The sequence below is a fragment of the Malaclemys terrapin genome, chromosome 1 (genome assembly GCF_027887155.1).
Source record: "Malaclemys terrapin pileata isolate rMalTer1 chromosome 1, rMalTer1.hap1, whole genome shotgun sequence".
Taxonomy (NCBI): domain Eukaryota; kingdom Metazoa; phylum Chordata; order Testudines; family Emydidae; genus Malaclemys; species Malaclemys terrapin.
This window is the reverse complement of record NC_071505.1, coordinates 102,136,876-102,150,406: the sequence shown is the minus strand read 5'-3', so window position 1 is coordinate 102,150,406 and position 13,531 is coordinate 102,136,876. Positions and strand designations below refer to the sequence as shown.

The 13,531-nt window shown below is 46.6% G+C and overlaps 1 long non-coding RNA gene across 1 annotated transcript; it reads right to left on the bottom strand.

The window, feature by feature from the left end:
• Positions 1 to 865: 865 nt before the first annotated feature.
• On the bottom strand, positions 866 to 13,210 carry LOC128840084 (uncharacterized). Its single transcript, XR_008445602.1, has 3 exons — positions 12,956 to 13,210; positions 4,639 to 4,716; positions 866 to 1,300 (listed from the first exon to the last, which is right to left on the bottom strand). It is a non-coding gene; the product is annotated as an uncharacterized LOC128840084 (long non-coding RNA).
• Positions 13,211 to 13,531: the final 321 nt, after the last annotated feature.

Sequence of the window (13,531 nt, the reverse complement as noted above, 5' to 3'; positions counted from 1 at the left end):
GTCTACCTTTGGAGCTGGAAGTGTGAGTCCCATCTCACGTAGACATACTTGGACTAGCTCTCATCAACCCAGCACCCTAAAAACAGTAGTATAGACCAGTCCGCATAGCATGGGCAGCGGTGAGCAGCAGCACAGACTAGCTGCCTCAGATATGTACTGATGGGGTCCCGGAAGGTTTGTACTTGGGGTGGCTAACCCGTGCTGTCACTTGCTACTGCCCATGCTACACTGCTATTTTTAGAGTGCTAGTTCAATGAGAGCTAGGGCAAGTATGTCTACTTGAGCTGGGAATCACACCCCCAGCTCCTCCTGTAGCCATAGCCTGAGTTTCAGACCTCTGCTTCCTGCATCCTCTTCCCTGCTCTCTCTCTAAAAAGGGCACCTTATGTTTAGGAGGCTGCAGATGCAACTGAGCTGCAGCATGTGCAGTTTCAGTGGATGCAAACTGACAGGTTCGGTCACAGAGACTCCCTTGGGACTGTCACCTGATGTGCTGAATTTACCTCTGAGCCCATTTTCCCTTCCAGCTTGGGATTCCAGAACCCTGCCTTGTTGAACCAGACATGGCAGTCTGCTGCAACACAGACCCAGGTCTGGTCCATGTCCCCAAAGCTGCAGACTTTAACCAAAAACTGCTCAGCAGGTCACCTATCTCCAGCACCCAGACACCCAGCTCCCAATGGGATCCAAACCCCAAATAAATCCATTTTACTCTGTATAACCCTTATACAGGGTAAACTCATTAATTGTTAGCCCTCTATAACACTGATAGAAAGATATGCACAGCTGTTTGCTCCCCCAGGTATTAATTACTTACTCTGGGTTTATCAATAAACAAAAGTAATATTAAGTATAAAAAGTAGGATTTAAGTGGTTCCAAGTAATAACAGACAGAACAAAGTAAGTTACCAAGCACAATAAAACAAAACATGCAAATCTAAACCTAATACATTAAGAAACTGATTACAGGTAAATTTCACCCTCAGAGATGTTCCAATAAGCTTCTTTCACAGACTAGACTCCTTCCTAGTCTGGGCCCAATCCTTTCCCCTGGTACAGTCCTTGTTAGTTCCAGCAGGCATCTTAGGTGGAAAGCAGGGGTGTTTTCCATCACTGGCAGCCTCCTTTGTTCTGTTCCACCCCCTTTTATATCTTTGGCACAAGGCAGGAATCTTTTGTCTCTCTAGGTCCCCAGCTCTCCTTCTAAATGGAAAAGCACCAGGTTTAAGATGGATTCCAGTATCAGGTGACATGGTCACATGTCCCGTGAAACCCCAGCTTCCATTCTTCCAGGGCTGGCCTGCACAAACCCAGAAAGGTTTTCAAGTAAACAGACCATTTACAATCAATTGTCCTAGTCAATGGGAGCCATCAAGCTTCCAAACCACTATTAATGGCCCACACTTTGCATAATTACAATAGAACCTCAGGGTTATGCTTCATATTCCTCATTTCAGATACAAGAATGATACATTCATACAAATAGGATGACCACACTCAGTAGATTATAAGCTTTGTAATACCTTACAAGAGACCTTTTGCATAAAGCATATTCCAGTTACATTATATTCACACTCATAAGCATATTTCCATAAAACATTATGGAGTGCAATGTCACACAAACCTCAGTTCCACAGCTCTGATCTCATTATAAAGCTCATTCACACTAGAGATGAGTTGATCTAATGAAGAGGATTGTAGGAAGAACTTAACTGCACAGAATTTTGCATGTCAGTCTAATTGTGGTCTGGTTGGAAATAATATCATGAATCACTTCAGGTGTCAGGTCTACAGTCTTGCTGAGCTGCAGCAGTGCACCACCCGGGCCTCCTCTGGCTCAGGACTAACTTTGCTGATGCACTCTGAATCTTATCATATTTGATTGGAATTTTCTTTTTAGCACTCAGAAATTATTCCTTTGTTCTCTGAGAGAAGAAATTGGCAGGATAGAACTTGCTAGGGTTAGGAATTAGGCAGGAAGTCTCTGAAAAAAAAAAAAGTCCCAACCATAGTACCAACTCATTCCTCTTAACATAGCTCATTGGGGTTAGATTGTTGATTTCTTTAGGTATAAATTAACAAGGGCAGGAATCCTCTCTCTCTCTCGCTACCATAAGACAAATAATAGATTTTGTGATGCCTCAAATTGTCTGTCCTGAAATCTAATGCTCTTGTATTCTGTGAATTTATTCTTTCATATGCTAAGTTCAAGTAACTCATGATCTCTGGTTTTAATTTTTCATAGTATGTCCTTTCAAATTTTCAGTAATTTTTTTTAATGCAGTATGTCAGATGAGCAAAGATGGCTTTTCCTCTGATAGGAGTCTCTGCTTTCTGTTGCCTACCAAATGTAGGAACCTCTTTAGTGATGTATGTTTGAAAGGTGTTGCATAACAAATGTAATTTGGATTGTCAAAATCCTTCTTGATTACCATGTCATGCAGTTTAGGGCATGTTTTAGAGTTGGTCCGGGAACTTCCTATTCTTGCTCTATGCCAGTCCTGGTGATCTGCAGCATATGTCCTTGGTAAGTTTCCACTTCATTCTTTTTGTCCACCTTATGTAGGGTGACCAGATGTCCCGATTTTATAGGAACAGTCCCGATTATTGGATCTTTTTCTTATAGGTTCCTGTTACTTCCCACCCTCGTCCTGATTTCTCACATTTGCTGTCTGGTCACCCTAACCTCATGCAAAGAATTTTACCAAAATACTCTTCATTTGTTGTAACAGTTCAGGATACAGACGCTCAGCTTCTCCTTTACAGATCTTCTGCAGGCAATGCCCGAGAACATCTATTGTATGCTGTCTCCGGCCCTCTGGTCACGCTGCTCATTTATACCTGCCTCAGCTGCATTTGCTTCCTATAATCATTGGCTCACACCCTCAGCTACAATATTACAATCAAGAGACAGATTCAGGATGGTGAGACTGTTCCATCCGTAATAGGGTACCTGGAAGGGACCTCAAGAGGTACATCTAGTCCAGCCTCCCCACACAGACAGGACTATGTTTACCTAGATCAGGGGTGGGCAAACTTTTTGGGCCGAGGGCCACATCTGGTTGGGGAAATAGTATGCAGGGCCAGGGCAGGGGGTTGGGGTGTGGGAGGGGGTGCGGTGTGCAGGAAGAGGCTCAGGGCAAGGGATTGGGGCAGAGGAGAGGTGCAGGGTGTATGAGGGGGCTCAGGGAAGGGGGTTTGGGTGCAGGAGGCTCAGGGCAGGGATGCAGGAAGGGTGTGGACTGCGGGAGGGGGCTCAGGGAAGGGGGTTGGGGTGCACAGGGGTGCAGGATGCAACAGGGAGCTCAGGGCAGGGGGTTGAGGTGCAGGAAGGGTGTGGAGTGTATGAAGGGGCTCAGGGCAGGGAGTTGGGGTGCAAGGTGCAGGCAGGGGGCTATGGGCAGGGAGTTGGGGGGGCAGGGTACAGGAGGGGTTTGGGATCCAGCCCTACTTACCTCAAGTGGCTCTGGGATGGCAGCGGCACACACTGGAGCCAGGGCAGGATCCCTGCATGCCTGCCTTGGCCCCAGCCCCACACTGCTCCAGGAAGCGCTGCGGCCCCTGGGGGTGGGGGGAGCAGAGGGCTCTGCTTGCACTGCCCTTGCTACGCCTCCGGGTACCTCCCCCAAAGCTCCCATTGGCCGCAGTTCCCCATTCCCAGCCAGTGGGAGCTGCGGGGGGCAGTGCCTGGAGGCAAGGGCAACGCACAGAGCCATGTGCCCCCCCCGCCCAGGGGCCCCAGGGACATGGTGCTGGCAGTGCTGTGGGCCGGATCCAAAGCCCTGAGGGGCCATAGTTTGCCCACCCCTGACCTAGATCATCCCTAAAAGGTGTTTGTCTAACCTGTACTTAAAAACCACCGATGATGGAGGTTCCACAATTTTCATTGGTAACTTATTCCAGTGCTTAACTATACTTATAATTAGAAAGTTTTTCCTAATATCTAACCTCAACCTCCTTTACTGTGGATTAAGCCAATACATATAGTGGCTTGAGTTTCAAAAACTGCATTGCACATGGCAATGAAGGGATGTGGTATTTCATTGTCATTCTCCCACCTTATCTGTGTGATGTAAAAGATAAATCAATCTTAGTCTATTGTTATGATAGTCAAACTTATCTCAGATATTTAGAGTGCAAGTTCTTTGCAGAGGGGGGGAAGATTGTATTTTGTTCTGTGTGTACTTTACTTACCATCCCAAACCTGAGTTGCAGTCTTTAGGTGCTATTGGGATACAGATAATAACTAAAATACAATGAAGGCAATTTTTTTTATTGTATTAGAAAACTAGATAATTGGCTAGCTCATTAACCTCCCATCACCTATTCATTCCCTCTTGAAGTCTGACCCAGTTCCAGGCTCGGAGCTTTCCCTCACCACTCATAAACACTAGTATAAAGATTATATTTACTATCTTCCCTTTAAATCCTTTTAAAAAAAAAATCTGAGCTCACGTTTTTATGTGTTCATCTTTTTAAGCAAGGATCTTGTTATGGTGCTGTGATATTGCACTTTTTATACAGCACCCTGAAGTGTATTGAAGGAAGTAGGGGAGGGAGGCGATATTTAAATAAAAATACCACCATCAGCAAAAGAGTGATGAATAAAAGCATGCATATGTATGAATAATAAATAACCTCAGTACTGTATAGCAATCTTTCATCCTTGCTTCAAGATGTAGAAGTTGGGAGCCCTCTGCTGGACATAGGAAGAGACTGCAGAGCAAAGAATGAACATACATTTTACACCAGGGGTTGGCAACCTTTCGGAAGTGGTGTGCTGAGTCTTCATTTATTCACTCTAATTTACGATTTTGTTGCCAGTAATACATTTTAACGTGAGTGCCACTGAAAATCAGCTCGCGTGCCGCCTTCGGCACGCGTGCCAAAGGTTGCCTACCCCTGTTTTACACAGTTGCTTCAGGATTTTGATCCCATAATACATCTTTGTCTGTTTTTCCAGTCTGATACTAGATCTTTTGTAGTGGGTTTGGTAACAACTCTTTAAATGTTTACTTTAAAATATATAGAAACAGAGGGCAGATGCACCATGATGTATTTTACAATCAAGCAGCATAAGCTTCCTGGTACTAACTGCCTCCACAATAAGGGATTCTACCGATACAGTTATTTTGGGGGTGGGTGGGGAAATCACATACACATACCCAGAACCTGTGGAACTCCTTGCCTGAGGAGGTTGTGAAGGCTAGGACTATAACAGGGTTTAAAAGAGAAATAGATAAATTCATGGAGGTTAAGTCCATTAATGGCTATTAGCCAGGATGGGTAAGGAATGGCGTCCGCCGCCTCTGTTTGTCAGCGGGTGGAGAGGGAGTGAACCTAACAGGCAATGATCAAGTGATCTCTCTCCTGCCATCCATCTCTTGTAACTCTTCGCTGTCTGCTTTGGACTTAACTATCTTGCATAGTTTTGTATCATCTGCAAATTCTGCCACCTCACTGTTTACCTCTTTTTCCAGATTATTTATGAATATGTTGAACAGGACGGGGCCCAGTACAGACCCCTGGGAGATACCACTATTTACCTCTCTCAATTCTGAAAACTGACCATTTATTTCTATCCTTTGTTTCCGATCTTTTAACCAGTTACTAATCCATGAGAGCACCTTCCCTCTTATCTCATGACAGCTTACTTTGCTTGAGTCTTTGGTGAGGGACCTTATCAAAGGCTTTCTTAAAGTCTAAGTTCACTATATCTTCTGGATCCCCCTTTTCCACATGCTTGTAGACCCCCTCAAAGAGTTCTAGTAGATTGCCAAGGTATGATCTCCCTTTACAAAAACCATGTTGACTCTTCCCAAACAAATTACGTTCATCTACATGTCTGACAATTTTGTTCTTTACTATAGTTTCTACCAGTTTGTCCAGTACTGAAGTCACACTTATCAGCCTGTAATTGCCAGGATCACCTCTGGAGCCCTTTTCAAAAATTTGCATCACACTAGCTATCCTCCATTCATTTGTTATAGAAGCTGATTTAAAATGATAGGTTACATACCACAGCTAGTAGTTCTGCAATTTCACATTTGAGTTCCTTCAGAACTCTTGGGTGAATACCATCTGGTCCTGGTGATTACTGTTTAGTTTATCAGTTTGTTCCAAAATCTCCTCTAATGACACATCAATCTGCTACAGTTTCTCAGATCTGTCACCTAAAAAGACTAGCTCAGGTTTGAGAACTTCCCTCACATCCTCACCTGTGAAGACTGATGCAAAGAATTCATTTAGTTTCTCTGCAATGACCTTGAGTGCACTGGTTGTTTAGCAGGCTTCCTGCTTCTGATGTACTTAATTTTTTTTCTATTACTTTTTGAATCTTTGGCTAGCTGTTCTTCAAATTCTTTTTGGCCTTCCTAATTATATTTTTACACTTCATTTGCCAGAGTTTATGCTCCTTTCTATTTTCCTCACTAGACGTTAACTTCCACTTTTTAAAGGATGCCTTTTTGTCTCTCACTGCTTCTTTTACTTGGTTGTTTAGCTAGAATAGCACTTTTTTGGTTCTCTTACAATATTTTTTAATTTGGGGTATACATTTAAGTTGATCCTCTATTATGGTGTCTTTTAAATGTTTCCATGCAGCTTGCAGGGATTTCACTTTTGTTACTGTACCTTTTAATTTCTGTTTAACTTCCTCATTTTTGTGTCGTTCCCCTTTCTGAAATTAAATGCTACAGTGTTGGGCTGCTGTGGTGTTTTCCCTACCATGGAGATGTTAAATTTAATTATATTATGGTCACTATTACCAATTGGTCCAGCTATAGTCACCTCTTGGATCAGATCCTGTGCTGCACTTAGGACTAAATCAAGAATTGCCTCTCCACTTGCGGGTTCCAGGACTAGCTGCTCCAAGAAGCAGTCCTTTAAGGAGTCAGGAAACTTTATTTCTGCATCACATCCTGAGGTGATATGTACCCAGTCAATATGGGGACAGTTGAAATCCCTCATTATTATTACAGACACTCCCTGGGTTACGAAAACCCAGGTTATGCAAATCCGCACTTACGGAAAAAGCAAGATTTTTTTTTTTAAACGTAATTGTTGGGTATATGTTCCCGACTTATGCAAAATTTGACTTACGTAAGTCAGGGAGCGTCTGTATTGATTTTTTTTTTATTTTTATAGCCTCTCTAATCTCCCTGAGCATTTCACAGTCACTATCACCATCCTGGTCAGGTGGTTGGTAATATTTCTCTACAGCTATATTCTTATAATAAGAGAATGGAATTACTATCCATAGAGATTCTGTGGTACAGTTTGGTTCATTTAAGATTTTTACTTCATTTGACTCTACACTTTCTTTCACATATAGTGCCACTCCCCCACCAGCATGATCTGTTCTGTCCTTCAGATATATTTTGTACCCTCAAAAAGAAGAACAGGAGTACTTGTGGCACCTTAGAGACTAACAAATTTATTAGAGCATAAGTTTTCGTGGACTACAGCCCACTTCTTCGGATGCATATGCTCTAATAAATTTGTTAGTCTCTAAGGTGCCACAAGTACTCCTGTTCTTCTTTTTGCGGATACAGACTAACACGGCTGTTACTCTGAAACTTGATTTTGTACCCTGGTATTACTGTGCCCATTGAGTATCCTCATTCCACCAAGTTTCTGTGATGCCTAGTATATCAATATCTTCATTTAATACGAGACACTCTAGTTTACTCATGTTGTTATTTAGACTTCTAGCATTTGTATATAAGCACTTTAAAAACTTGTTACTTTTTAAGCTGTCTGCCATTACATGATGTAATTGAATGGGACGTTCTCATTTAACTTTCTCATCAGATCCTACCCATATTTTATCATCTTCCATCCTCTCCTCCTTACTAGGACATAGAGAATCTCCATTAGTAGATTCTTCCCTCAGGGATGTCTCTGTCCGAACCACGTGCTCCTCTGCACCTGTTGGTTTTCCCCCAGCCCTTAGTTTAAAATTAAAAAGGTCATAAAGCAGTTTAAGTGCCAGCAATCTGGTTCTATTTTGGTTTAGGTGGACCCCATCCTTCCTGTATAGGCTCCCCCTTTCCCAAAAGTTTCCCCAGTTCCTAATAAATCTAAACCCCTCCTCCCTACACCATCTCATCCATGCACTGAGACCCTGCAGTTCTGCCTGTCTAACTGGCCTTGCGTGTGGAACTGGAGGCATTTCAGAGCATTTGTATTATGGTAGCTACTAGAGGCCACCACCAAGATGACAGGTTCTGTCAGAGGCAGGGAACAATTTGTATAGTGGGGGTGCGGAGAGCCATTGAACCAAACTGTAAACCCTGTATAAAATGGAAACCACTTCAAGCCAGGAGGTGCAGCAGCACGCCAGCGCCCCTAGTTCCAGAACTTATGGGGTCTGTACACACACAGACCCTGTCCTGAAAAGTTTATAACCGAAATAGATAGACCAGTCAAAGGGCGGAAGGGGTCACACAGACACAGAGTGGTGAAGTGACATGCTCAGGGTCACCCAGAGGGTCAGTGGCAGAGCTGGGAATAGAATCCAGGTTTCCTTAGGCCCAGGCCAGAGCCCCTAAATAGACAGCGCAGCTGACACCAGGAACAATATCCCTATTTCCAGTTTTAACTCTTACTGAAGTTTTATTTTTTGTTTATGAATTCTTTGTGTTTTTAAATTGCCCAGTGTGTCTAAAGGGGATTTGTATTTTATGACCAGGCCTCATCAGTGTGCTTTTGAAACACACAGAGGAATCTGCATCAGAAGGTCTACCAGAGGGCACAGAGAACTGGGAAAACGCAATAGATGCTAAACAAGTCAAATTGAGTGAACGAAGCCTGTCCACTGTAGATTTGCTGTTAACCTTGTGTCTTTTGCTAATTCACCTATGGGATAAAACAAAAGAATTCACACTAGTGGTAAACCCTTTAAAGATGTGGAACATATCTGATTTGTGGAATAAGCTGTTATACATGCTGGGGATGGTGACAAGACAGCCCCACCAGCATGTTACTTTACAGCCCATACCTGTAAAAAGCAGCAAAAGCATAACAGGCCCATGCTGCTGTCTAGAAGGGGAAACTGAGGCACACCGCCTCATGGCATTGGTGGCTAAATGCCAAGATACCTCCACGTTAACGAGTATTGCTGCCTGCATTCTGTTAGCAATACTACATCCCTACCTGTTTGCAAGCATCTGGGGATCAGGAACCCCAAAACGGGCTACATTGTGGGAGTGATTTTCTTTTTACAGCTATTTTTTCCTGTGACATTACACTTTGTAATTTCTGCACATTTGTAAATAAAAGGGAAAAAGAAAATGACCCTTTTGTGTTTAACAATCTCACAAAGCAGCATAACTGTGCTTGTTTTAATGGAACTGAAGGGTATAGTCCCTGCACGACTGTCTGCTAGACCTGGATTGCATCAGGGATGTACGTGTCAGAGTAAGTTCCGAATGTCTGTTTTCAAAACAAGCTGATGTTAAGCATGTTTAAAACATCTGGCATTTGTTATTACTAGGCCTTGTTCCTGGACTAATACATAACATGCAGTCAGGCTAGTAATTCACACTGGTAAAGAATACGGTGTCCGGGTCTGTAGTGGTCTTCATGACTCAGCTTGACGTTTGCAAGCAATGTGGTGACACTGCTTTGGAACGGTCTCCACCTCCTGAACTGGATTGACACTGGAATGTTTCAGGCACTGATAGCACAGACCCTCAAGTACAGTGTAGTCAGGGAGCTCTTAAATTCTAGAGTTATTGCAGGTTATTTACACAATAACCTCACAGCAGAAAACAGAAAAGCAAGCTGCATTACAGAAAAACGCTGACCTAGGCATACTGGCTCTGGGCTGACTAGAATAATAAGCTGGATCTAGCTCAGACATGGGCAAACTACGGGGCCTAGTCCCCGGCCCCTCCCCCACTATTCCCCCTACCCTGCAGCCATGCAGGCCGCACTCTGGTCCGCCGCTCCCGCTGGGCAGCGTGGGGAACACAGCTGGCTCTGGCCGGGTGTCGCGGCTGCGAGCTCCTGCTGCTGGTAAGGGGATGGGGGGGTTGGGTAAGGGAGCAGGGAGTTCTGGGGGGCAGTCAGGGATGAGGGGCGGTTGGATGGGGCGGAGGTTCTGGGGAGGCAGTCAGGGGATGGGGAACAGGGAGGGTTGGGAGTGGGAGTCCTGGGGGGCCTGTCAGGGGGCGGAGATGTGGATAGTGGTCGGGAGGGCAGATAACCTGGTTTTCAAAGGTGTTGAGCACCTACAATGTCACTTGAAGCCAGTAGGAGCTGAGAGTGCTCAGCCCTTATGAAAGTCAGGCCACTGTAAACACACAGGTTTAAAAATGTTGGCTTCTGTCTTTAAAGCATCATTTCATGCTAATCTTTGTCACTTTCATGTGCGTGTGTGTGTATGTCCACGTGGCCTAGAGTTGCCAACTTTCTAATCACAAAACAGAACACCCTTGCCCTGCCCCCTACCCCACCCCTTCTCTGAGGCCCCGCTCACTCCACCCACCGTCGCTTGCTCTCCCCCACTCACTTGTTCATTTTCACCAGGCTGGCTCAGGGGGCTGGGGTGTGGGAGGGGGCAAGGGCTCCAGCTGGGGGTGCAGGTTCCAGGGTGGGGCCAGAAATGAGGGGTTCAGGAGGGGGCTCCAGGCTGGGGCAGGCGGTTGCAATGCAAGGGGGGGGAGGGGGAGGACTCTGGCTATGGTTGGGGATTAGGGGCTTGGGTACAGGAGGGGCCTCTGGGCTGGGGCTGAGGAGTTTGGAGTGCAGAAAGGGGTGTGGGGTGCAGGCTCCAGGCAGCACTTACCTCGGATGGCTCCCCATAAGCAACTGGCATGTCCCTCCAGCTCCTAGGTGGAGGAGTGGCCAGGGGGCTCTGCGCGCTGCCTCCATCTGCAGGCATCACCCCCACAGCTCTCATTGGCTGCTGTTCCCAGCTAATGGGGTGGGGGCAGCATGCGAAGCCCCCCTGGTCACCCCTACACCTAAGAGTTGAGGGACTTGTCCAATGTTCCCTCTAATTTTTTCCATCCATGTGCACATGACAAAACTCATTCCGCACAATATCGAGGTCATGTGCACCACCCATAGAAACAAAAAACATAGATAGAATATATATTTTTAAAAAGTTACCATAGGGATAATTACTCCAGCCAGGACAGGTTAGGCATTTTAGGACTCACTACTCAAAGAATTAAATTTAAGCATAAGAGAGAAATAAAAATTATGAAATGCATAGACCAGTTAAAAAACTAAAACAACACACTTTGAAAGTAGTAACACCACCACCACAAGTATGTGTTAGGAGGTAAGTGTGAAAGACTGTGTGTGTGTGTGTGAGTGTGCCCCTTTAAGTACGCTGCCCTTTTAAGTAGATCGGCACATTCAGACATGGCAGCAGCTGCCTGCTAGCTCCCTCCATTCAGAACCCTGTCGTGTTCCCTTCCCGCTCTGTGGAGATGGGGTGCAGAGGCAGAGGGAGGGGGATACCCTGACATCAGCACCCCCCTTGTTCTTCCCTTCCCCCCCACCCACTCTACATAGCAAGCAGGAGGCTTCTGGGAGCAGCTCCAAGGCTGAGGGCAGGAGCAGCGCGGCAGTGGGGGGAGGGCAGGGCCGGCTCTAGGCACCAGCCCAGCAAGCAGGTGCTTGGGGCGGCCAAGGGGAAGGGGCAGCACGTCAGGCTGTTCAGCGGCGGGTCCCTCTCGGAGGGAAGCACCTGCCTCCGAATTCCCGCCGAAGAAGAAAGCAGCGCGGTGGAGCTGCCGCCGGAGTGCCGCCGATTGCAATTGTGATCACGGCTTTTTCTTGTTTCCCCCCCCCCCCCCCCGCTTGGGGCAGCAAAAAACCCTGGAGTCGGTCCTGAGGGAGGGACACCTGAACTGTGTGGCACTTGATAGCCTGCTGGGCAGCCGCTCAGCCACACAGCTTAGAGGGAACTTAAGACTTGTCGCCGCTTCCGGGGAGCTACACGGAGCCAGGTAGAGAGCCTGCCAGCCCCGCACTAACTGGACTTTTAACAGCCCGGTCGGTGGTGCTGACCGGAGCTGCTAGGTTCCCTTTTCAACCAGGCGTTCCGGTCACTTGGACACCTGGCAACCCTAGCACATACGTACACATACATGCACCTCCTTCTGTCTTTGGAGAAAACCTTTCCCACCCTGAATAAACCAGCTTTGCATGGGAGTAGAGGGACAGACTTTTCCCAGTCTGGAAAACACCTGACCAGCTTAATACTACACTCTCTGAGTTATACAGAAACAGCTTCACAACCTGTCATTCTCCCACTGCATTGGTTGCAGTGGATCCAGGTAGTTTATGGACCCAAGTTCCACATCTCTGGCTCACCCATACCATAGAGGGGGAGATTGTGCCACAGAGAGAGCATTGCTGAGCACCACTCAGTAGTGTATTGGGGGGGAAGGGGTATCTCCAAGCTCCTGCATGGCCTTCTCTTTGCCCAGTACAAACATGGTGGTCCCTATGCATTCTGGGTCTTCCACATCCCTGACCCTGCACAGCACACACACTGGGAGGAGGGAGATCAAGTCAGGATCAATTCCTTGCAGCTAGCCATCCTGATAGAAATAGTGGGTGAAATCCTGTCTCCTTAGAAGTGAATGGCAAAACTCCCATTGACTTCAACAGGGTCAGAATTTCAGCCAGTGAATGTTAAATAAACCTAGGCACATACAAGTTGAGATGAGAGCAAGTTACTGATCAAAATATGAGCCTGGGAAGTTATACCCAAGGTATCCTTACGCCCTACTGGTAGTTAGTCTACAGACCAAATTTGGGTCTTTGTTCTTTGTCCTTTAAAGACACTTTCACACTTTTGTCTGTGAGTTGGAAACTCATTGGTCTTTTCCTCCCTGCCCATCTAAGAGTCATGAAAAGGTGCATTCGAGGTATTCCTGCTGAGTTATGGCAATTATTTTCCCTCTGGGAATGTGGTGGGGCAACAACTCACCCGGCGGCGCCTCCTGCTGGTCGTCCAGGGAATTAGCTCGCCAGCCTCCGGAGAGCCCTCTGCAGGCCAGTGTCTTGCCTTGCCACTGGCCCCGGTGTCCCTCCCGGACCCTGGTGCCCCTTCTCTTGGGGCTTTGCCTCCTGCAGTACCCCACAGTCTTGCTGGGTCTCCCCTCCCCAGGGAACCCCCTACCTCGCCTCAGTCTTTGGCTACTGCCAGTCACCATCTAGCCCCCAGTCACTGGGGCAGACTGCAGTATACGTGCCACTCATCATCGGCAAGGAGGATTTGGACCTGCTGCCTCCCCTTGGGCTGCCCTCTGCAACCCCAGTACCTTTTCTGGTCTTTAGCAAGGCCTGCAGCCTGGGGGCTTTCCAGGCCAGAGCTCCCCAGCTCCTCTGGCCTTTGCCCAGCTCTGCTCCAGTCTAGGTACCCTATTCAGCTGCCAGGCCCATCCCTCTCAACAGCTAGAGAGAGACTGACTCTTGGCTTCTGGCCCCAGCCCTCTTATAAAGGCTAGCTGGGCCCTCATTAAGCCAGCCACAGCTTTGGTCAGCTACCCACTCAGCTTCCCCA